The sequence below is a fragment of the Columba livia genome, chromosome 6, assembly GCF_036013475.1.
Source record: "Columba livia isolate bColLiv1 breed racing homer chromosome 6, bColLiv1.pat.W.v2, whole genome shotgun sequence".
Lineage (NCBI taxonomy): Eukaryota > Metazoa > Chordata > Aves > Columbiformes > Columbidae > Columba > Columba livia.
The window spans coordinates 1,328,326-1,353,935 of NC_088607.1; the positions used below are offsets into that span (position 1 = coordinate 1,328,326).

Below are 25,610 nucleotides of genomic sequence, written 5' to 3' on the forward strand. Positions count from 1 at the left end.
AAAGACTAATGATCCACAACAATTGCCCTTTACCTATAGCTTCAGGTCTGACATATAACATGAATAATTTGTCACAAACTTCCCAACTACTTTGTAGATTATTATTTTTGATTTTTTAGGTTTTAGAGAGAGAAGTCAGAACCAAAATGTTGTCAAGAGTTTTCACCTCTAAGGAAATACATGGAAAAAACTCACATGAATTATTTGTAGTGTAGAAGTTCAGGGATCCCTGGACAAGAACAATTTTTCTGTTCTTCTCTTTAAAATTGTTTAGAGCGGGCTGTATTTTGGAAATTCACATGTAGCACAGGCACAAAGAGTGCTATCGGTTGGCATATCTATAGATCGGAATACCCCAGCATGATGGCTTACCTGAAAAGATAGCGTGCTCCACTTGCGTGCAGTGTAAACAGAAAAGGAATTGATCCCGCGGAGTCCCCTGGGTTTGCAGAAGGTCACTCTTGCTGGTTCGAATGACCTGCTGGCAAGGATGGAACTATTGAAACATTTATGGTGCTGGATCATGGGGAACTTGCTGCAAACCACCAGCATGGAGAACGCTGGGAGAGCGGCTGTGCCGCTTCGCTTTCTGTTAAAAACCAAGTAAACTGCTTCACAGAAACTGTTGCTGGAATTGCAAATGAAGATTTAACTATAACCAAGAGCTGTCGTGAGGAATCGCCTTTATTCCTTGCCTTTCTAACAATCTGTATTGCAATGGACAAACGGGCAACCTTGATGTGCGGCAGCTGCTGCTCCGTGTGGCACAAATCTCCAACCAGTGCCTGGGTGTCAAACACCTGTGAAGTAGCAGCCAAGCCAGGGAGAAATTATTATTATTATTATTATTATTATTATTATTATTATTATTATTAATTATTATTATTATTATTATTATTCCCAGGGCACTCCACTGTCAATAAATTCCTTTGGAGATATGGGGACATGTCAGTCAAGAGGATAGTGACTGCATGTCAGCTAGCACAGGGAACTCCTACAGGTACAGCAATTTTGCACCCATCATCTGCTGGAACAGCACCTGCAATTAGCTCAGTGATGAGGCTGCTGTTGAGGTGCTGATTATGAAGTCTTAATTATACAAGGCTTGATTCGAAACATTATATAGGTAAGAATAAGGTCATGCAAGCTCTGCTAAATGTCTCCTAAACTACCACTTTAAAGGAATGTGTAATCAGGACTATGCATAGAAATAGTTTAAATTGATACCTTACTACACTAAATATTCTTGGGTTTTAATGATACAGGCTGAAGAGTGTTTCAGCTTGTTACAGCTAAATGGATCAGGAAAAACTTTCCCTAAAGTAAATAAGAGTGAGGGAAAAACTATGGCTGAAATTGTTGCCTTGAATTTGTTTAAAGCTTTGAAAATAAAGTTTTGCTTTCCAGTACAATGATGTCATCTCCATTAGTAACGTTATACTGGGAACAGATATGTTAACTGGTTTAAAGGTCATCCTGTTAAAAAAAAATCCAAACCAACAAACAATGAACAATACAACTGCTGTGGAAACAAACGGTCTACAAAAGAGCACTTCTGAGCAATACAACTTTGCAAAAATAACATTGGTGGCGCATGTACCCCAATGACAGCCTATGGTGCAGCTGATGCTCTCTGAGCTCACCAGGTGCAGGTGCACCTCCTCCCACCCCAAAAGCACAAGAATGTTCTAGAATGATGGACAGCTATGGTCATGTACCCACCCCTTGGTTGACAGGCAGGGCCCTTGGCCAATGAAATGCCTTGGTTGAGAGAAGGTTCAAGACCACTCCCATAAATGACCACAGCTTGGGGATAAATGGAGCTGGTCTCCTTGGAGCTGTGTGTTCTGCGGTTGAAGACTTTCCTCCTCAGAGCCAGTGAACCTCCTAAGGAAACTTCCTCCAGGACTGAGATGCTTTGCATGATGGGTGAGTGGCTGTATCTTCTGGATACCCAAAACCTCCTCACTTTCTATGAGTGGGAAGATGTACATTTTGAATCATCATTCTAGAGTTTTGGAATCCCCCAAGTCTGACTCAGCCGTGTAGTAATCGAAATCCCAACTGGTGTATAAATCTGTGTTTTATAGTGTTGTTGGAATGCTGCGTGTTTTTGGATAAACCTCATTTCTAGTTGGTTCTCTGCTAAACAATTCTGGTTCCTGCACCAAACCAGCTCCATCTGACATTAAACTTCATTAGAATTTCTGCGTAAGTCTCAAACAGTTTTCATCTGCTCGGCACAAGCTGCCAGTGCTGATGATTATTCATTTGTGCTGGCTGGTAGTGATAGTAGGAAAATGTTGACAATGCCTTAGGGTAATGCTTTCAAAAATGCTTTTTAATAAACTGTGAAAACTGTTGTTTCAGCAATTGGAAAATAATTAAGAAGCCATTATAGAAGCAAACAGAAATCCTGAGCATATAGTCAAGCTATTAAAATATGTTCTGTAAGAAATTATTACAGTCACACTGGAAAGAAAAGCTACACTTAAATAAATTTATGGTTATAAAGAACCGAAAAGGAAGAAAAAATGATGTAATTTGTAGTGGAAGGAGTAACTACTCATCTGGCCCACCCCCAGCAGACAGTTCATCTATGGCAGCTTTTCTTTCCTTAATTCTCTTACACAGAAACACAGTTGCATATTTTGGAACTTTTCCCTCACTTTTTAACCAAGTATTTGCTTGTATATGATCATGCTGCAAATGCAGGTATATGCTGATCCACACCAAAGAAAGAGTAGACTGGTTTTAATTGACCTTGCAGCTAAAACTCAAGAGGTAGCACATCAGTTGTGGTGCAGGGTGTATATAAACATGTTTTGCACCCAGATTTGATGTCACGTTTGTAGGCTGCAGAAAGGGGTGTTTGCGAAGCTCTGGGGAGCGCACCCTCCTCAGAAGGGAGCAAATCTTTCATGTACTTTATCCCCCAATATAAACGCTGAATAGCTTCAGACCGAGCATCCTTCCTGCTCCTTTCACCAGCGTGCAGGTAAATATACATTTAAAGCTCTTGATGTCATATTCTGCACTTATTTTGCATTTTTTATGCTGTGTTAACAAAGTCAGATGGGCATAAAACTGCTCTGAAAGTCATATGCAATCAAGCCTGCAAAGTGGTTCTGGGAAGTTAAATCTTGAATATATGGTCGTGGGAAAACTTCTTCTTCCAGGTGAGGCAAAATTAGACCAGTTGCTCCTAGAACTGAGCGGTGTATTGCAAAATCAATAAAATGCCGCTGCAATAAAAGTCATGCCCGTTTCATGTGCCAATATGGAAGGATGGTTCTGGTTGTAAATTCTCTATGCAAAGTGCCCATTAGCTGAGTTGAAAAGTAAAAATCGATCACTCAGACCACTCATAACCCGCAGTTATTGTGACTGCTTCTCAGAACAGCCCTAATTGTTGTACTGTCTGTCTGATGGGCTGCGTCACAACAAATAAAAGATATGATTAATGGAGACTAAAGAGCAGAAATGGGTGCAAATACCCATTTATCTTTGAGAAAGACATATATATTTTTTTTTTAATGGTGAATATTCTGAGTTTCACAAGGTGATGAGACTCCCTGAGGGGCTGACGGGCACACAGCTTCATGAGATTTCTCTGGAAAGCAAAATTGTTGCCAGTCAATTGCTGATCAGCATTAGTGCTGGATCACAGGTCGGTGATCAATGTTAGTGCTGTATCGTATTCATCCTTTGGAGGCGACGGAGAGGGACACGGTGTGAGCTCAGCTCAAGTGTCCTGGATTCCCCCAGAAGCTGGTCCTTGGATGCTGGTGGGGCTGGACTTAGAGCCGGCTCCTCTTTTTGGAGAAGCACTTTATTTCTGGACTGCACGAGGCAGTTTAGATGTGATGGGGCAGTAACACAACTTTAGATCTCAAGCTAATAAAAAGATATATAAGCAAGTCTTCCCTAGAGTGAAAAATGAAAAGCAAGCAAGTGAAACTGCTGTTTAGTCATTGAAGTCTGTTGAGTGGGTATTTCAGTTGGGTTTTTCTCTTTTTTTAGGAGTAATTTGTTTAAACCTGCATGGGGCTGGATTAGGGAACACATTAATTTGAGACAGTCGTTATGTTTCTCAGTATTATAACTGTTTGAAAAACTCCTCTATCTGTCATTTAGAAAACAAAATAGGCATCTTATTATTATTATTTTCTAATGAAAAAAGAAAGAGGTTTGACTTCAGTGGAGTGGCCGTAGCATCAGGGCATGGTCTTCCCCTCCAAAGTAGCTACACCAGTAATACCCTCACAGAGCTGCTCATGCAACAGAAGAACCTTTTTCTGCTATTCAAACTCATCCAGGACTGGGGGAATTGCAGCCAATTTCACCCAAATTGCTGTGCTGGAGGTGAAACTGCTTTGACCCCAGGAGGGACCTGTCTCTTGTATTGTGTCCAGCCTGCGCACACCGCAAAGGGCTTGGGATGGATTCTCTCTTGGCGAGGTGCTGCTCGGCTGTGGAGGTGCTGGAGGGCGGAGGGGCCGTTTAACCAGTTACTATTATTTTGCATGCTAGATCTGTATTTCAAGCTGCGTTGTGTTTGGGGTTTTTTTTGTGTGTGTTTGGGTTTGGTGTGTGCTGTTGTTCTTTTGTTTGGTTGGTTTTGTGATTGTCGTTGTTTGGTTTGCTTTTGTTTTTGTTTTTTTCCACTTTCAGCAAAAATTCTTTACTTATTTCTAAAATGAAGGGCAGGAAAAAACCCAGAAACTCCGCAGCTCTTTAACTGTGTGTTGCTCTAATCCACACAAACACTGGCAATGTCAAAGGCACCTCAGCTCTGTATCTCTAATATGTTTTAGCTATTTCAGAGGGAAAAAAAATAGCCCAAGTTTTCCTCCTTGTTTGAGCCCATGAAAGGCGGCAGCGCTCAGCCCACAGGTGGTGCCTGGGCTGTCTGAGGGCGCTGGCTGAGCCTGGGGTCTGAAACACCACAGAAATGATGGTTAACTTAGAATCCCAGTGTTAAAGAAGCAGGTCAGGGAAAGCAGAACATCTCCTGAGCTCAGCCTGGATGGCACCTGAGTCACTCTGGAACTGTTTGTAATATAGTCAGAGAGAGAGAGAAACTGGCTTAGACCCAGGGCTAAATTTGCACAAGCTCAGAGATGAGGAATCAATAACCTGAAGAGGGAATTGTGGCAAAATAAATTTCATCAGCTTGAGTATTATTGTAGCACAGACCGGTTCCTACAGTTCCCCAGTTAAGGCAACAGCAAACAGCTCTGGTAGCCAGAGGGCACCCAAAGTGTTTCCCATTACACCCCAATTTCTGCCGCTGCCCCAGGACGGGCTGTTTGTGTCGCTGCCCTCAGAAAATGCCGGGTTCCAGGGCAGAAGTGAGAAGCTGAAGGTCCATTAACATCTAACATCTTTTTTTAATGCAGTATAGCTAAAAGCTTTATTTTTTCCACTCTTTGCCATGTCTTCTATTAAATTATATGTGAGCAATGGGTTTATTTGTCAAATGCACTTTGTGCTGACTCAGCATTCTGGTTATCTGTTTGGCATTAAATTTCAAATCAGTGCAGAGCCTTTTTTGTTTCCCCTGGTGAATAAATTGCAAATGCTAATTTCTGTTCAGCAGAAGAGAAGATTAAGGCAGCATGAGACAGATATGCCAAAATATTTATTGAATAAGTTGCAAAAGTGAAACAAAAAGCCTGTGTGTTTCCAGGCAAACACAGAGCAGGACTGTGCTGAATTTCAGATCAACTCCTCTATTTGCTGAAAATCCAATTTAGTGCAAACATATTATACCCGACATCTGTATTCTGCAATCCGCTGCTGGATAGGCTCTGAGGATTTTATTTTCTGTAGTTTCTGTGTACACTTGCACATATGTTCCTTACTAAATCACAGTAGTGATCCTAATTCCACCTGAAGGACCTGAACCAAATGGTGGCCCTGAGCGGATGCTCCGCCTACTCCACAGCACTCATTCCCTTCCCTCTTTTACTCCAGGGCGCAACGAGGAGGAAAAACAACTAACTTAAAGCCATTATAAGAAATACTTGACCTGGAACACCTGCGTTAATTTATATTTTGGTGGTGAGGTCACACAAATGTGTATTTTCATTTCAATGCCCAGAAATCCTGTGGGATGACCTGGGTTTTATCCCGGTGAATGCGGGAAGCCCCAAGGTCATGGCTGTGGCAGGAATGGGTTCATCGTGGGTCAACACTTGGTTGCAAATTCAGTGTAAACTCTCGGGAAGGTAAAGAGTCAAAACTTTTACAATGTTTCTAACAAGCCAATGTTATTAAAACAAGGTAAGTTTGTAACTGACTCTCAATGCCTGCATGCCAAGTCTTAGAAAAATTGACATGGTACCATAGTCTTTATATACCTTTTTTTTATTTCTCACACGTTTTGAATTTAGATCTGTTTGAAGAATCACCCCTATTTTAATAGATATCTATATATGTATAATATATATTTATATAAACCCACTAAATTTTATTCTACTTTTGAGCAATAACTTGTATAGAATCAGATTAATTTTTGTGGGCATTGAAGACTTGGTCTTACTGTTTAAAATTATCACTTATGCTGTATCTGTATTAAATAACAAATCTATGGATTAGAATGTCCATGTCCCCCCTTGTGTCACAGCAAATAAAGAGTGGGGGCTTTTTTCAATGGAATTACCACGGGCGGGCTCATTAGAGAACACCCAACAAGTTACTGTCTGTCAGTGTCTTGGGCTTCATATGCTTGTGTCAATATTAGAGGTTCAGATATTCCAGAAAATCAGCTTCCTCGAAAGGCAATTTGATAAAAACTGAAATAAATGAGATAGTATTTACGAAAATCAAATGTTTAACTTGACTGTTTCAACAGGTTATTGAATCTAGGAGCAGCAAGCATTAGAGAAACCCTTATTTCCCTTTGATATCAAGCAACACAAACAGTGCAGTTCTCACTTTTAATGTGAATTGCTCAGGTAAGCTAAATTGGATAATAAAATAAACTTTAGGAAATAATGATCTGTTTGCAGACAGCTTCTAAAATTATGTAAATAAATCACCAAGCATGATTTCAACCTTATAAGAACCAAGTTATAACATTTAAGATATAAACAAACGAAGCTTTAGTATAAATCAGTGTCCTGTAGTCTGAAGTGGACAATTTAGTGCTACCCTGAGGCCAAGTGCTGTTCTTGGCCCTTTGCTGGATGTGGTACCCAAGGTGTGGTGACAAAGCTGGTGGTGTCCCCATCACCCATGCTCGGGGCTCAACTCTTGACCATTCTCACCAAACCATTTGGGCACATCTGGCTCTTGCACTTTTGCCCCTAACCCCTTTTTTAGAGTTTTATTGTTGTCCAAACATTCAGTTGATTAAACAAGAATTGCCTTGGGATTAGCAGTCTGAAATAGCAACCTTAAATACATTTATTTCACCATATGATTTGGACATTCCCTTTTCATACCCTGGCAGCATCTTTTCTTGGTGTAGCTAGTGACAAAACCACAGAAGCTAAAATTCTTCTTGCCCTCTTTTTTGCTTTTAACCTCAGCGAGCAGACAGCTATTAACACCCAGCAGTGACTGAAATGCTTGCTGCCTCTTTCCCAAAGGTCTCTGCAATCTCCTCCAAATGCTGCTGTGAACCTGCACCACTTGTGGTCCTTTCCTTGAGGTGTCCTGAACTCCAGCATCCCATGGACCGCCCAGGTTGCTTTGGGCAGCAAAGTGCAGCTCCTAAAGCTGTGCCTGCACAGACTCATGGAGCCAAAGCAAAACTGAGAGAAAGAGAAGGAAAAAAGCCTCCCAGATGCTGCCTAAATTCACTGGCTGTCCACGACATCTACTGAGATGATTTATTCAGGCTGTGCTCACCCAGGGAGGAGCTGCTAGACCCCCAGCTGGAGCTGCTGTGCCCTCTCCAAAAAGTCCTTGCTATACAATGACCCAGCTTTTTCTTTTGGAAGTACAAAATGCATCTTGTGATGACTCAGCCAAGGTCAGGCTGCTCGTTTTAATCCCGCTGTTTCCCTGCTGGTGTGGGAGAAAGGCCCAGATGTTACCACCATGTGATGGATGGCACCTTCAGCCACCACTGGCAGCCCTGACATGGGAGATGGGTCTGCTGGAACCACAGCTGTGGGGGGTTAGCTGAGAAATCTGTGCGTTTTCCACTCTGCTTAATTAGTCCCTGCAGTTTGTCATGCTGGATAACAACATGTCCTCTAATCAGCATCAAAGCTGGTTTACTAGAAGTGCTCACCCCAGGTAGGCAGCCGGTGGTGGGCACACAAGGGTTGGGTCAAGCACCTCCTCAGACATGGGCATTTCTATTACTGTGCCAGCTACCAGCACTTCTCGCACTGTAGAAGTCAAAAAGCTGTCAGCTGCAAGATTGTCTTAGTGCTTACTTAGACAGGTCATAGAATTTTAACTATTTCCACCAGTTTTTTATTTGGATTCTCAGGTGGAAAGGCTAATTTTATAGCCCAGCTTAAAAGAACTTGTTTAGTTTTATTGTTTTTTCCAGTCACGGAGTAGATGACACTTAATAGCTACATTTACAGAGTGTTCAAATCACAAACCGTATACTACTTTTTTTCAAGAAAAGCAAGGTTGTTATGGCAACAGAGTGGCCTGATATTTAATTCCACTTAAGTACCTGCAGAAGCTAAGAGTGGAGGGGTTCTGCAAGGTCCATGAGCCCTGTCCCTGCTGCCTCCACTCCCTTCCATACATTAACATAACATTTATCAGGTAAACTGAGGTAATTCAGTGTATGTAAAGAACACCAGAAATTTAGAATTCTAGAATTTTTTCAGTTGGAGAAGACCTTTAAGATTATTGAGACCAATCGTTAATGCAGCCCCGGCACTGCCCCATGTCCTGAGAACCTCGTGTCCGTCTGTCCAGCCCTGCAGGGATGGTGACTCCAGCACTGCCCTGGGCAGCCTGTTCCAATGCCCCACAGCCCTTTGGGGAAGAAATTGTTCCCACATCCAACCTCAACCTCCCCTGGGCAACTTGAGGCCATTTCCTCTGCTCCTGGCGCTTGTTCCTGGGGAGCAGAGCCCGACCCCCCCTGGCTCCAAGCTCTTTTCAGGCAGTTCAGAGATCAGAAGGTCTCCCCTCAGCTCCTGTTCTCCAGCTGAACCCCCCAGGTCCCTCAGCCGCTCCATCACACTTGTGCTCCAGCCCCTCACCAGCTCCGTTCCCTTCTCTCCACTCGCTCCAGCACCTCAAGGCCTTTCTTGGGGTGAGGGGCCCAAAAGTGCCCCAGGGTTTGAGGTTTGGCCTCCCCAGAGCCCAGTACAGGGGGAACGGTCACTGCCCTGGGCCTGCTGGTCACACTAGTGCTGGTACAAGCCATGGACTCACAGAATAGAATGATAGCATCAAATGTCCTTCATTATCCACCAAAGCTTGCTGCTGCTGAAAGTCATTATTTGTGGAGTCATTCGGCTCAGAGTTATGTGACTGGCATTAATAAAAAAAACCATGACATTCTTCTGACAAGTGCTATCAACATTAATTGGCTTCATTCCTCTTTCAGTGTCTGTATCATTAATGAGATTTGTGATCTAATTTTTCATATCTTTGTCATATCAGTTGGGAATAATTTTTCTAACAAACATTTATGGACATAATATGCACACATTCATCGAATATGTCCTTTACAATCCAGCGTTCTCCAGAAAGTATTTCTATTCTGACAGATGAGTTTAATAAAAAAAAATATCTTGTAACTGAGCATTCTGAAACATAAGAATTCAATAATAATATAAACTTAACCTACTTCAAATCAAAACATTCTTTCTAAAGAGAGAGCAAACGTTCTCATATTTAGCTCTCATAAAACCATTTCAATCCATTGAGGTGAAATGATGATACACACATTATTCCCATTTTGCAAATGAGGCTACTAAAATACACAGAAGCAAAGAGAATTGGCAAATTCAGTTGTCAGTTATTTTTTTACATTTATGTACAGTTGCTTACAGAGCACACATGGACCCTCTTCTGAGCCTGATGTCCAGTCAACATCAACGTGACAGCGGGAGGAGTCAGGGCTGGGGCCAAACCTGAGTCCAACTCTCTTCTGAGTGAGATCGAGCCCAAGACCCTTGGACAGAATGAGCTGCTATTTTGATCCCTGCTATTTTGACTCAAACACTGAATATGTATTTTAAATCATTCTGGGGAACAAAGAAGTATATATCTGTTTTTTCAGAGGCAAAATGGTGTTCATCAAGCAATACAATCCACAGAGAGACATGGTGTGAGGAACATATTACAACTTCTACAAACACTATTCAAACACAAAGGGAGAAAAATAAACCACAGGGAAACTCCCGAAGACCTTTCTTAATGCTGGTACTGAGATAATAAAGTTTTTAATCTAAATTATAAATGACAATTTGTCTAACTCTAAATAGGCAGGCAAATTATTCAACATACGAGAAGTATTTTTATTCTATCAAAATCCATCAGCCACTTAGGCCTTAAATTGAAATAAAAGTAGACTGGTTAAAATAAAATTAAAATAATAAGCATACTAATGATTCGACCTGTTTCTGTTCCTGTGCCTGTTCATGGCAGTAGGAACAGGGACATTACCGCAAGGCCCGTGCTGCTGGGGCTGCCATGGCAGACACCCAGCCGATGCCAGAGACGGGGCTCAGCAACCAGCGTGCACAGGGTTGCATCTCTGCACTTAAGGAGCAAATACAAGCAGGCAAAGAAGAAAAAGCCAATTTCAGATCAAATATCTTGTAACAGCACGTGCAGCTTGAAATACATAGCAGAGCTAACATTTATTACAAAACTGATAGCACAAGCTTTGATGGGCACCTCCATCTGAAAACCTGTCTGAGCTTCCAACTCATTCTCTTTCAAGCTGAGAAAGGTTCTCATTGAGAGGAAGGTGTTTGTAATTAGTCCAACTATTTTTGTCCTACTAGCCCACAAAGACCACCCCTTGAAGGTCTGACACAGTGACTTCATCTGTGAAATCTGCGAATCTTGAACATTTTTACCTGCGGCTGCATCTGTGAAACGCTTCAGAGCACTGAGTCTCCTTTCGGTGCAGTCCACCCTGTCCATCCGCTACCAGCAGCCTCCGGGTGCTCCAGGAATATTTTCTGCATAGTCTTACATGATTCTGGCATGGGGTCCAGCGTTGCGCAAGGACAATATCAACCAGCGGGAGAGCTGGGATGGCTCAAGGGTAAAAATTCCTCATTTAACATGAGGCAGGAATTTTATTTTGCAAAGGGTACTTCAGTGCTGAGATGGTGACATGTGGGTGGGTGGCCTGAATGTCCCTCGACTTGCTGGCTCATTAAATGTGTTTTAATTCAGGAGCGGTGGGAATTGCCGACTCCTCCTTGCTGCTCTGCCGAGCAGGGCTGTGCATTAAGCCGCGTGTACCTGGCTGTCATGTACATCAGCTATAAGATGTTTTTCTTTTAGAGCCATTTACAGTAATCACAATGTCTTTCTGGTTCCTAAATTGCTTCTAACAAGATGGATATGTTTTTCTATGTGATAGATTATTCCCCAAGTACCTTGAGCTTAAAATAATTTCTAATTTTAGGATGCTAATCTATTGTTAACCTTATAATCATTTTCTCTAGGAAATCACTTCCAGAATTTACATACACCTGTATTTCTCTACTATGACATCCTCCATATGAATCATGCATAATTACTTGAAAAAGGAGATTTGACCTGTCTGTTTAGTCTTTATTCTCGATTACCCCTGCGATTACAACAAATGAGGGCTAACAGAACTCCTCTAACCCACACTTTGCCACCCCATGAAGAAGTTGGCAGTCTCATCGCCAATCAGAGAAACCTTCATGGAAACACAATGCTGACACCTTCCACAGTCCTAAACCACCATTTTTGTGTAATACAGCACTGCACCATTATGGGTTTGTTAGGAAGTGCTTTAAGCTGTTATTACCAAAATAATGGAGAAAGCCCATTTCTGAAGTTTCCTGTTGGTTTTTAATAACCCAGATTCTGTGCTGTAGATGAACATCCCAGCGTCTGGCACTAGCGGTGACAAAGCTGATGAGCTGTCTTAATAATGACAAACTCCAGTGATGTGCTGTGACATAACTGCAGCACCGCTCCATGAGCTTATGTGCTTGACCTTCCACTTGCACCGTAATAAGTTTTTCAATAATAAATGTTTCACTCCTGAACTTTACAGAACTGTGTATGTTTTGTAGCTTCTCTGTGTCATCTACATGCCCTGAATTCACTTTTTCAGTATTTCTTAGAGCCAGTTATTTGAAGTGACTGACTAATTGCTGACAAGAAAATTATAACTTTATGTCTATTACTGAGAAGATAATGGGCATAGTTTTAAAACCATGGTCACATTTTCAAGAACAGATTTCAAGTATATATTTCAAAGATCTACAGAATATATCCATTAATTGTTCCTGCTTTACATTACTAATATTAGAAGATGGGATTGAAGCAAACTGTCAAGTCTTATTAGTTATATACTAATTGAAGTTTTCATAGGTGATTAAATTACACAAACTGCATAGCAGATGTCTCCTTTTCTTTGTGGTGTAATAAAAGGAGAGAAAAGGTAAAATTAATAAAAGGCATAATTTATAGATTATTAAATATAGTGCACATTGACATTTTTCTTTTAGACATCTCACCAATATGAAAGCATTTGGTGCAATGAGCAAGAAAGGTGTTATTTGGGTTTAAGTGTGACATTCAGAAGACGGTGACACTGGTAGGGCAGGACACAAGCTGTCCCAGCCTCACATGTTCTATGAAACACGGCTGCAATGCTACATTTGCAGTCTGTGATAATCCTCACCCCGGACAGACTTTCATCCTAGATCAGAAGCTGGCCCATTGCTCTCAAAGGGGGCACGAGCAAGTGCTGCACCCAGAAACCACCTCTCTGAGTATCACAGTGTCACATCAGCTAACCACCTCAATTCCTTAAAAAAGGAGACCAAAAATGGGCTTATTTAGCGGTATCGGATAGCCAGGGCTCCCTTTCACCTGGCTCACAGTCAGGGATCAGCAAGTTCTCAGAAACACAACTTGAATTCATGGGAATTTTCCATAAAAATAGCTACTCCTGCCTGAGGAAACTGAGATAAATCCTGACTTAAGAGCATACAGCTAAAATCTTTTATCACAATTATTGCTAGATTTAACCAATATATTCCTCAGGTAATGCGCCAGACGTGATTAGTCCGAGCAGCAAAGGAGTGACATATTTAGGCGTCTTTAGTTACTTTGCTAGCATTACACAAGCATCTTGTAATGGAAGAAGTTGGAAATGATGCAGAGCAGGACCATGGACCTTAAAGGGTCAGTTTGAGGACATGAGCCTTAAGTCCATGAGACTCCTGTGCCTCTCACCTTAAACCCAGACCCAAGTGGGCAGCTCGAGCTGGGACCAAGACCGTGCTCTGACACCACAGCAGTTCCAGCCAGCACTCTAACAAAACACTCCGCCAGTAATTTGGGCTCTTCGAGGGAAACTTGTTGAAAGATCAATGTAAACCCCTTGAATCGCGGTCACATGCTCCAAAGAGTTCCCCACACTGTGGTAAAATTACAGCAAAATGCACCAAAACGTAGCTCTGCCCTGAAGAAGAAACACTCGCCCCAAAACAAGCTGAAATTTGTTGTAAGAATCGTATAATGTTTTCACAGATTACTGAATTATATTTGCTAATAATAAAGAAGGAAGTAGACTTAAGCCCTGAAGGTATTTAGGCTCCCGATTCCGACTAAAATAAAGAGGAGCCAAGAGCTGGAATACTTTTAAAAACCCCATATTTACTCTCCAGGATGTGACATAAACAAAGGAGAATATTCACATGCCCTGCAGCATTAACTATGGATTGTAAGCTATTCAATTTGCTCAATTTTCTCAGTATATTTTTCAAGACACTATGCTATAGTCCTGTTATTGGTGATTGGCAAAGTTATTAACAGTCTACAATGTGTGTATTACTGATAAGATTCCGATCTCTTTGTTGCACTGACTACAAAAAGGGTTTATTTATGAGTCACAAAAATGCATTTGGTTTTTGTCTCTTGTATGCATTGCTAGAAGTCTGAATATTAGCCTTGCTTTGCTGATGGTAATAAAGACAAGTTAGGTACATGCAATGAGCAACTAAAGAAATGACAGAATACCATAGTTAGAAAATGATATTGTGAGATGGTGGTTTCCCCTGTTTTTTGCCCCTTTTTTAACAGCAACAATAACAAGAAAATTATATCCCAAAAGCCCAGAACCTGGCTTTTCTCAGGTGGGTGTGAAGGAGAGTTCCTTCAGCTCTGTGTGGAGATTTCTCAGAGGAAATGATGGAGTAAACCCAAATAATCCCTTTGCATTGTGGTGGACACAGGCAGCCTCAAATTCACAAGTATTGATTAACGGAACTTTGCCCACAGATCAAGACTTTTAAAGCCAGTCTACAGGTTCCCAGGCTGTGAGAGCAGAAAGCAGAGGCCACGTCCAGCATGCTGCAGCAGCACCCCAATACATGCAGCAGCACCCCAATACATGCAGCCCTCTATCAAAATGCTCAAGCTGCACCCATAAAGTTCTTCAACTCGCTAATTCATCTCTGCTTCATCTTCCTTCAACAAATGTTCTCCCAAAGTCTGGGGTTTTTTCCTGTTTTCCCTGCGTATAGTTTTATATTTTATTGAGCACGATGTTGGAAATGAAGCAAAGATATGCAGAAGAGGACTTGGGGGTGATGGGAGGAGCTCAGACTGCGCAGACCTCTGCGCTAGCAGCATCGCCATACGGTGCTCAAAGGTGATGACCCTGCCCGAGCTTTCTTGAAATTTGTGCACAGAGAGACTAGAAAGGGCCAAAATAGTAGAAACAGAGTAAAATCTTAACGACCTGAGGGCAAAGCCCTGGGATGGACAGGGGAAAATGAGGTTGAATGTTAGCTGCAGGTTGTTTAAGGAGGAAAAGAGCTCGGACTGACTGGCAGTGTTAAAGAGCATCAAGAAAAGCAGCAGAAGAGAGAGATCCTGACAACTTGTAGAGACAACAACATGGCATGGTGGGGGGGTGTGGGGGTGCCCAGAGGGCTGGGAGGGGATTTGGGGGACAAAGGAGGTTTCAGTCCTGCAGCTGGAACACCCTAAAGAAGGAGCTGGCACAGCAGAGGCTGAAAGTGGGGGGGAGTTTGGAAAGAGACTGGACCCTGTTGAGGACTAATAGTTCAGTATAAACCACTGCTGGCTCTGAGCCTAAGTCATCCACTAGTTAAGAGAGACTAAAAGAAAACTCTAATTGGGAGCAAGTGGTATTTTGCTTTTTGCTCCTCCTGAAGCACATGGTGCTTGATCAGATGTTGTTGCACAGGATATGAAGCTGGTTGTAGCAGCACGAGACAGCAGAGCCTGCACCGCCACGACGGCAGAGCCCTAACGAGGTGGCCATCATTAGAAGCAAAGCCAGAACTGCTGCGGGGAGATCACCCAAACGCAGGGGTTCAGTTGGCCCAACGAGACGGCAGAAACTTCTTGATCTTCTGATAATTTCCCCCAAGATCATCAGCAGATCAAAGCCCTTGCTGCTCCTCTAATCTGCGGGGAGGCACAGACGATGCTCCGCTGTGCGCGGCATGATCAAAGGACGGGCGCTTAAAAGCTCCTCTGTACCACCCACACCAACCTCTCCCTGAGCAGAAACTACTTAAGTATCTGCACTGAGAACAGAAGAGCCTTTTAAATACTTGTCTGTAATATTATAATTCAATGAATATATCAGACATCCTCTTCTATTTGTGATGGAGATTCGTTCCTCGGAGCTGCTCGCCCTCCTCCACAAAACTGCACAGTGGCTTTAGGAAAGCCAGAATTAAAGTTGGCATATGTCAAATTGCTGTAGCAGTAAGATGAGCATTTTTCAGCTCATAAATCGGTTTATGACTTTTCATGTACCAGTCAGAATAAAATAAATTTATGGACTGAAGACCAGCTTTTTAATGGGACAGTAACGAACATGAGGTGGAAATTCTTGGCACGCAGTGTTTGCATGATAATCAAAATGACTGAACAAGATACTGAGCAGCATGACCTAACGTTGGCCAAACAGGACTCTGGAATGAATGTCTAGAGGTGCCATCCAACCTATGTCTCCATGACCCTCTTTTATTGATTTTCAACGTGTTATTTGAATAATTTTCAAAACAAATTTGCCCTTTAGAAACATATACGAGCTAAAGTGCAAAAAATTCCCATATAAAGATTAGAAAGACGGTGACTGCATTATTTTGTGCTACTAGAGATGACAGAGCAGGGGAAGCTGGGGACAGGAGACGGAACTCACCGCAGCAATCCCATGCTGGAGGCTCTGGGCTTTCCACGGCCCTTTCGGTCCATGTCCAGGCAGCTCCTTCTGTGGCTGCAGCTGCTCTAAGAGGCTTTTCCTTTCCCACCAGGTTGTATCCCAGCACAGGACCACTGTGTCTGAGCCAAGGCAACACCACTTACGTGGAGGGTGGCATCAGCATATTTCAGTGGCTTCTTCTGTTCCAAGTCTTTAAACATCTGAACAATTTGCTTGTCTTTTTTTTTCCACGAGCTGCTGCCTACTCAGCAGATATTTGTACTAACTCCCCACACTCATACCCAACTATTTTTCATGACTTTTAAGCCAATTTAGAACTCACCAATGAGCAGTAGTTCATATTTTTCTCCTAATATGCATTGTTCTGCATTTGTCAGTAGAGCATTTCCTCTGCCATGCTGCTCTCCTGCCTCCCACCCTCACTAAAACCTCTGCAAGCTTCCCATTCAACTCAGCTGAACCAGCTTGCCGTGGGCACACCCAGCCAGCTTGCTCTTCGTGCCTCTCCTAGATAATTAAGGACACCTTGATTAATTAATGCTGAAGCCTCTGCTGAGCTCCTGCCATGCCAACAAGCAGCCTGCTCCTCTCTCAGCAGGTACCAAAGCATCAGTATCATGTAATTCCTTACCAGTGATGTTTTGTGGGAGTCTTTTGGCCATCTAAATAGCTCTATCAAGCACTTTTTATCTGGTTTATTCGTTGTTTCTCTACACAGTGTGAAAGGGTCACTAGATTAGGCAGGAGTAATCGGCTGCTGCAAAAGCCGTGCTGTGATCTTTGGAAGGTGCCTCATTTTTAGTGCTTGAAAACAACAAGCAGATTTCCAAAGCATTTCCTCGGTTACAAATCACACATGAAAAAAATGGGAGCCGTTCACATCTGAAGTCTGATGGCTGAAGAAACCTGACAAAGAACAAATTCTCACTCACATCTCATTTTTCTTTCAATGACTGATTCAGACTGTGCTCAAGGAAGAACCCGACAGAAAAATGCATCAATGTGTGCGCATGAGAGATGCAGTTGTACAGTGCTGGCACTGTGCACAAACAGGGAACGCTTCACCCCACAGTTATGGCATGTTCCCTGGTGATGATAACAAGAGTTTGAGCACAACAGGAGCTGTGCTTCGAGCCCTCTTAGAATGCAGAAATGAGGGTGTCCCCTGGAAGGGACAGCAAGAGCCTCGCGCCGTGCGGATGAGGAGCAGAGCCCAGAGGGACAGATCCAACAGAATCCTGGGGACAACGCGCAAATGTTAATGCCAGTTCATCACTCACAGGCCTTACGGGGCCGAGGGTCTGCCTAATATTTTAGGAACTGGAAATGAAAGCTGGAGGGAATATCTATTATCTAATACCCCTACACAGCGCCCTCCTTTCAGAGGCAGCTCCCTCCTTGTGCCTGCTTTACATCTGCAGCTCCAAACGCTGCTGCAGGTGGAGTTCATGTGTTCAGTTACTCAAAGATGGGAAATAATGGGACTTCAACAATTACAAAACCAAAAGACATATGCTTTGTTGATGAAAGATTTGTCCATACAAATGTGACGCTTGATAATTAAATATGCCCTTCTATCAAGTTGGGGAAGACACGGAGCAAAGATTTAGAGGTGACAGAGGGAATCTAAAATTAGATTTGCAGTATAAGCTGCATTACTTAGGGAAAGTAGAATTTATTTACTCCAGCTGTAAAGTCGCTAATATTCCCAGGGAGAGACTTTCTCCTGCAATATGTTGAGAAGATGCATCAGGTTTTAAGCCTTCCAGGGTATTTGGGCATGGTGCTCTGTGAGGGAATAATGAACATCTCAAAAGGAGGAATTTATCCATCGTTTGAGTTTTCCACATTGTATAAACTCACAGGCAGCCAACTCGAATCTCAACCAAGCATCACCACTACTTTCCTCTCCAAATATCTCTCTTCAGTTGCCTAAAATACTGATCTTTTTCCCTTCCGCCACTTCAGATGTGCACACTGGGTGAACCCCACGCATTAGCTGTCTTATACCACCCAAATATTTATTGGTTTGAGTTAGGGGGGGTGGCAGATGTCATGAAGTAGAGCTTAAACCCCACAGTCAGTCCTAACCGCATGGCTCCCATGAAGAGTAGCGGTGCAGCTGCGTGTCGTGCACACCAGGAGGACAAACGCCCGCACCCAGGCGATGGGCAGTTGCTTTTGGAAGGACACGGTATCTGTTTGACCCCGTGTCACAAACACCACTCTGAAGGTAATTGGTTGCCTAATTGTACTGTTCTTGGCTGTTCATTTTGCAATTATGGTAGTCTAAACATGTGTACTGGCCTGGCATTACCTTAAAAACAGGTATTTTCTCATAGTAATCTCATTTTACATAGTTTATATTCTAAGTTAATACAATGATAGACTTGGTCTTTACTTGGTATAAATGAGGTAAACAGGAAATCTGAAGAGAGAAATATGGCCTCAGCAAATTGAGCTTTTAATTAATGCATCTTCTACCTGAGCTTCATCTGCTTTTCCCCACTATTTCCTCTTCTGCAAGTGCTGCTCGCTGTGACAGGAAATTAATTAGACTCAGAGCTCTCATCAACCAAGAAAAAGAATCATTAATTTGGGTACTTAAGAAAGTGAAGTTGTGACTCTCAATGTTTCCAGGCAGTTCGGTTTAATATCTGATGACGGACAGTGTCATCTGTAGCCAGTTCCTTCATCTGCACCCAGGACCACAATTAATCTCTGGAGGAGCCCAGGTAAACGAGGGCTTGGTGATGCACATACAACTGATGAGAAATGACACCTCTCCCAGTGCCCTCTGCCTCCGGCGCTTTACAAAGCAGTGCCAGAAAAAATATCCTGACTCGATGTTACATTATTGCATGAAAGCTTTCAGTCCTGAACCCATAATTAATTAGTTAAAGGAAGATAAGATTTGCTTTGACATCAAGACAACAGGAAAAAACCCAGCAATCTATGTTATTATTGACAGATTTCAGCACTTCAACCTTTTACTCCAGTTGCTGGCACCGTAAGGACTTTAATTCTTTACAATCTCCAATTTTACCAGAGCATTTTTAAGCGAAGGATGAGCTTATCTGAGCATCACTGAACTTGCTTAGAGAACAAGTCTCGGTGGCCATAACAAGAAATTTCTGGAAATGAATTCTTTTTTCCCTGAAGTGACAAGGATCGATTCAGCTTTTCTTTCATTAAAGTTTGTAGTGGAACAAGTATGTTTTGGGGAATGTTTCCCACATCTCAGATGTGAACACTCCCGTATGAGTCTGAGAGCATATCCCTGGCCGGGCTGGTCCCTGTGGAGCTGGGTGTCCCGGAGCACCCCAGCCAGCCCGAGGAGCAGCTCTCCCTTCTGTGCAAACTCCACACAAATCACCCTGATTTCGGCCTTAGAACACAGCTTCAAAACTCTTGTTTTTCCAAATAAAACCTACCAGTTCATATCTCCATCTCCGTTGCATGTTGGCACGCTGGGGCTGGACCCTCAATGCCATATCTCAAGCAGTAGCTGGATGTCAGCTTGCAAAACAGTGACATTTCCATGAAAATACCAATTCAGTAGGAGTTACAGATTGCTCGTGCACTATTATTGCTGTTATTTTGAGCGTTGTGTAGCATTTGGGCATTTTAGCAACTTAGAAGCCAGCTCCACACCCAGGATAAAGTCAGTAACTGCTCCGGACACTCAGATGTTTATCTGCCAAACTTGACATTTCAAATTCAAATAAATTAGCCCAGGCTATTCACAAGCACTTCTGCTCACCAGGGATGGCGTCTGGTGCCTCGGAAAGCACCGGCTGCCCTGGCTGCCTCTTCCCAGGGGCTTTTTTCTTCCCACAAGAGGAGAAAGAACAAACCCAACTATTGGTGCTGTTGCAAAGCAGGGATTTAACTCAATGTTCTCCTCCCATCCAGGAGATCTGCCTCCCTCGGGGCTTTCAGCCACAGCCTCAGGCTCTTAAACATCGCTAATATGTTAAAAATTAATGTATTAATCCTGATTTACTCCCGTGCTTCTCCTGAACCGGCAAAATGTAGCTCACGGGGCAGAGCTGGTGGACAAAATGACAGATATCAGGAACCAATATAAAGTATAACTTGAAAAGCATGTTATAATAAATGTGGGTGATTTAGAAAAAAAGCCCACCTGTTTTAGTCATGTTAGTGGATGCCATAGCCTGACTGTGTTTTAAACATTTTGCTTTTGTTTTTAATTATACCCTCAATACTTTTAAATATACACACAATTTAACCTAAACACTGCAAGGTATTTACCATTGGGATAATCTTCCCCTCATTATAAGCACATCTCTGATGAGTGACCGATTCTGAAAAGATGGAGACATTGTAGCTCACCACAGCCGCTGGTAAAATCTGTGTTCAGTGATGAAGGAACCAATTGCTTCAGATAAAATGGAAGAAAAAAATCTAATTATTTTCATTTCAACTGGCAACATATTTTAGAAGTATTTCTCCAGAAATATTTATCCATAAAGAATAAAAAAAGGAGTTAAAACCCCCCTCCCTGAACTGCACACTTTGGAATTGCTCCGCATGAGTTCAGACTGCGCAGCAAACAGACTCAATTCTCCAGGGATTAAACATCAGTTTAACTATAAATCTAGTACAATGACAATAGACTGCTTGGCCAGAGCTACAAATGAGGCTTTGCTCCATGCTGTACATTTTGTGTTCCTTTCTAATGAGGCTCTGACAGAAAGGAAGGAAAGAAAATAAAGAAATAAAGAAAGGAAGGAAGCAAGAAGAAAGGCACAAGGAGACTGCCCGTGTTCCAGCACTCCTTGAGTCATCAGCTAACCAAACCAGACAAATCCTGCTTCCAGTTTGCAAAGCAATTGTATACAAAGGCAAGAAACTGGCAAAAGCTTTGCCATGCTCAGCTCAATAACACATATACAAATAATGATATGTTCATGGAGAATAAATAATGTATCCACCCCCTTCCTGCTGTTATTTCAGTTATACTGCACAGGTTTCTATCAGTGCATAAATTATCCATTCTTGTGAAATCATGTCCTAGTTCTGTTTCTGTTATTTGAATTCTAATCTGATTCCTATGAGCACTGGTATATGCAAATATCGAATAACAACAATGGTGAGTACATTTTGGAGGTGTATCTAAAACTGTTCATGCAGAAAACCTACATTTAGCAGCCTTCAACGGATGGGAAGAAAACCAGCCATGAGGAGCCTGCCAGATCCAGGAGGCAGCAAACCTCTCACAGCACATGAAACAAACCGCCTACAAAACTGATGTAGAGACTGAAGCACATATAACAGAGAAAATTCATGAGCTACTTCAAGACAATTTGTGAACAAAAGAATCAAAAATAGCTAACTAAAGAATTTACATTAAACGATCCACCCAGCTCTTACATCTGGTTTTCTCAGCTGGATTCTTCTGTCTCTTCTTCAACACGACACCTTCGTTTGTGGTGGTTCAACTGATTCCAGTATCATATTTTAATACTCAAATATCAGCCAACTTTCATGGAAAATAATTTTGGTTTTGCATTTACCCTGACATTTTCCCCACCTTACGCCGTGGATTTGAAAACGGCAATACCACAGCAGTGTAACAAAGCACAGGAACGGCTGGCTCTACTGCTAGGAAATTCTCTTTCGCCCATGTATGTCAGTTGGTATCCTGTGGCTACCTCCTTCAACAAAGGCATTGCAGCGTTAATGCGTGGTAATATAGAACAGATGAAATTTTAAACTCGACAGAATTACAGGTATTTGACCCATGGCATGGTAATATTCATACTTCTAGAATAACCTTTTTCTTATCCCTTAATGGCAAATAGTATTATTTCATGAAGATGCTTTTCATGGTATTTTTGTTATCTTGTACAATAAATTAGTTAAGTCTTGATCCAGCAAATGTTCAAATCCAACACAAAAATAGGCTTGTCATAAAAATCTGAGCTGTTTCTTATAACAGATCGTGCACCGCAATGAGGTCTCTGATGACCTGTTAATGTGAACACACAATTATAGAATCAGAGGATGGTTTGGTTGGAGGGATCTTCCCAGCTCCCCCAGTTCCCCCCTGCCATGAGCAGGGACATCTTCACCAGCTCAGGTTGCTCAGAGCCCCGTCCAGCCTGGCCTGGGGTGTCTCCAGGGATGGATCCACCACTCTCTGGGTACCTGCCCAGGCTCTCACCACCCTCAGGGCCAACAATTTCTTTATAAATACCTTGACCAAAACTCCTGCCGTCTTCTGTGCAGCAAGAGACACACCGTTACCACACTGAGAACCTGTTGTGCTGCGGCAGCAAGAGCAAAACCTGAGTTGGAAATGGCTGCAAAACATCCAAGGCATGAATTTGCTTGACACAGCACTTAAACCTGAGTATCACTTGTGCTAGATGGACATTAAACAAAAAGGATAGCTGTTGATAGATAAAGAAATCCATTACCAAAGTGAGAGGACGTGAACTTTGAAAGTACAAATCAATCATCTTGTGTTTTGACTGTTTCATCCTTTTTTTTAAAAAAAGCAGGCAATGGATGACTTGTTTGAAGCAGACAATGCTCCTGTGATTTCTTTAGCCATATAGAATGGCATCATTAATATGCATCTTTGCAGATTAAAGAAAAGCTTTCTCAGACTCTGACATACAAAACACTCTGAATTTGATTATTTAAATCATACTAAATTATCAACGCAATTATCACACAGACAAAACAAGTAGATTATTATTCTGTGCAATTCTCATTGAAATGAATGAGGGAGAAACAAAAGGGAAGAGAAAACCATCCTAACCTTCACAAATGACCTCCCAATCCATCTCCTCTTCTCCTTCAATATTCATCCCTTTCTTTGCAAGGTGAAAAGTCTTTTGTCCCTCAGCTTTCGTAAACATCTCCATTTTTCCTGTATTTATAAACTAAAGAGGTTCACTTGAAGTAACAATATATGCATCTGCGATGGCAGTTCCTGTCCCAGCACTGCCGCCTGCTATCAGCACCCATGCGCTGCTGTGTGGCCCAGGTCAGACGCCAATAGCCATGGCCACAGAAACCTCCCTCTAAGTACATTCATCATGGCACTGCAGGTGCTTAGTGGGATTTTCAGCGTGCTGGGAAGATACATACGATGGGAGCATCCTCTTCCTCACCATCAGCAGCTCACAGTAACCGCCATAGGTGTGTTACCAAGCTGGGCATTTTTCATCTCTAGGAGGGCAATTCCCCATGGGAATACCAGTGGGATTCATTTTTCACCTTTAATACTTGGTGTGCATTAGAAACTGCCTCTCTTCAGGGATGGTTGTGTTGCCATCCTGCCACCCCCAGCATCCCCACTGCTCATGGTGAAGCCCAGACAGCACGAATGAAGCGCTGAGCAGGAAATTCTCCATGAAGACACTAATTTACAACCTTACAACCCACAGCACCCATTCCTTCGGGCCGAGATTAGCCCAAATGGGACAAGGTTTCAGCAGTGTCGTGTCTGTGCTCCCTTCTCAGCAGTGAAAACGGGAGAAAGGGAGAGAAGTGGAGTCCTGGGCTTTGAGATGTGGACCAACTCTCATTGAAGGCAAGTTGTCTCAAATTCTACCACCATGAGTAGGAAGATTTTTTGTTGTGTCAGGGATGTCAAGAGCATATAGACATCAAATGGTTTTAATGTTTCTGTAGACTTAATCTAAACTAACATAGTGTAAAGGAACACTAAAGGATAATCTTCAAAATGTGAAATGTGCAATGGGAGATAAAACCTGTCAGGATACACTCTGGGTTACCATTAACTGTGATGCAGAACACAGTGTGTTGCCACTGCTCATCTCCCACTGCACTTCACGACGTTCGCACACACCATGTAGAAGCTCACAGGGACACATTCTAATTTGAACTTTATGATGTATAAGGTCGAAGCCTCATAATGTTAAAAAAGGGGGGTCATAAATAAGGCCAGGTGTCCAGGGTGTGTGACGAAGCCCACAGCAATTGGAGCAACCCTCTTGGGACAGCTGAAGGTGAACAAACACAACCTAAAGCTTCTCGGGCTCTCCCATCGCATTTCCAAGGCAGTGGGTGCCATTGTGTTTGAGTCCCAGTGGCCAGGAACCAGCGTGTCTCTGAACACTGGGCAGACCTGGAAACAGGGGTGCCGGAAGTGTTTTGGCCATGGAATTTTGTCTGAAGTTGTCATGGCTGATTTGGCCCCACAACCTGTTTTCTGTAACCTTTGGCACTGCATTCAGCCAAACCCAACCCCAGCCTGTGGGGAAAATGGAAATTGCGAGGTTGTGTTGTGCAGAAGTTGTCCATTTTGAAACCGCTCCTTTCACCCGTTTCTAACAGACAACTATGCATTTATTATAAAATACTTTATTTAATATATTTCCAGAGTTCCAAAAAAAAACCCCAAACATATTCATCCTAAAGAGTATGCCTTTTTCTTTGTAAAATGTATTGGTTACAGTGATAATAGAGTAGGAAATACTTAACAATGTATATAGCACAGTGAGGGTAAGGTACAGTGCAAGTTATTATTTACCCACAGAATCAGGTGAAAATCAGTTTATTGCACTGCTCTGAGCTCAGTGGGAGATAATGCCCTGGGCCAGGCGAGGTGTCTGAGCGGGTTACGAGGTGCGCAGGGCAAGGACAAGTATCTGGCCAAAAAGAGTAATTTTCATCTCAAACGATGAAGTGAATGTCAGAGAATATAGTATTTTGATCTCAAGTCTACTTCATGTTCACACTTAAGAGTGCTATTGCCTCTTGTAACACTATTTGCAGGTGCCAAATGCCCAGTGATAGGGAGAGTGGGGCAGGGACTGATGTCCTTGGATCCCCCAGGCCCCCTGGACCCCAGAGCAGGGCCCACCACTGTCTGTGACAATCCCAGCAGAGCTGTGCCCGATCCCTCATTACAATAAAAACCCCCCGACCGCAGTTCCACCCCATCCCAGCGCTGCCCAGCGCTCACCTGCGCTGCCTCCAGAGGTGCTTTTCTTCCAGATGTCCGATCTCTTTTGGAAACTATCTATCCCCAGCTCATTTCCATTTTGATCATGGTGTCCAAATCTCCTCTTTCAGTCTTGAAATTGGCTTCTTTATGTATACTTGTGGAACAAAAAGAGGGTATAAAACTCTATTTACTGCATCTACTATAACAATTCTCCTCCTTAAAAGTGAATTTCATGTTTCTGCCAAGCAAAACGTGTTTCATAATATTTACTGAGAATGAGGGAAAGTTGTCCCG

The 25,610-nt window shown here is 42.6% G+C and overlaps 1 long non-coding RNA gene across 1 annotated transcript; it reads left to right on the plus strand.

Annotated features, from left to right (window-relative positions):
- The first annotated feature begins 1,828 nt into the window (after nucleotides 1–1,828).
- On the plus strand, nucleotides 1,829–9,501 carry LOC110355604 (uncharacterized). The gene is made up of 2 exons (XR_002408379.2): nucleotides 1,829–1,929; nucleotides 7,599–9,501. It is a non-coding gene; the product is annotated as an uncharacterized LOC110355604 (long non-coding RNA).
- The last annotated feature ends 16,109 nt before the right edge of the window (nucleotides 9,502–25,610 follow it).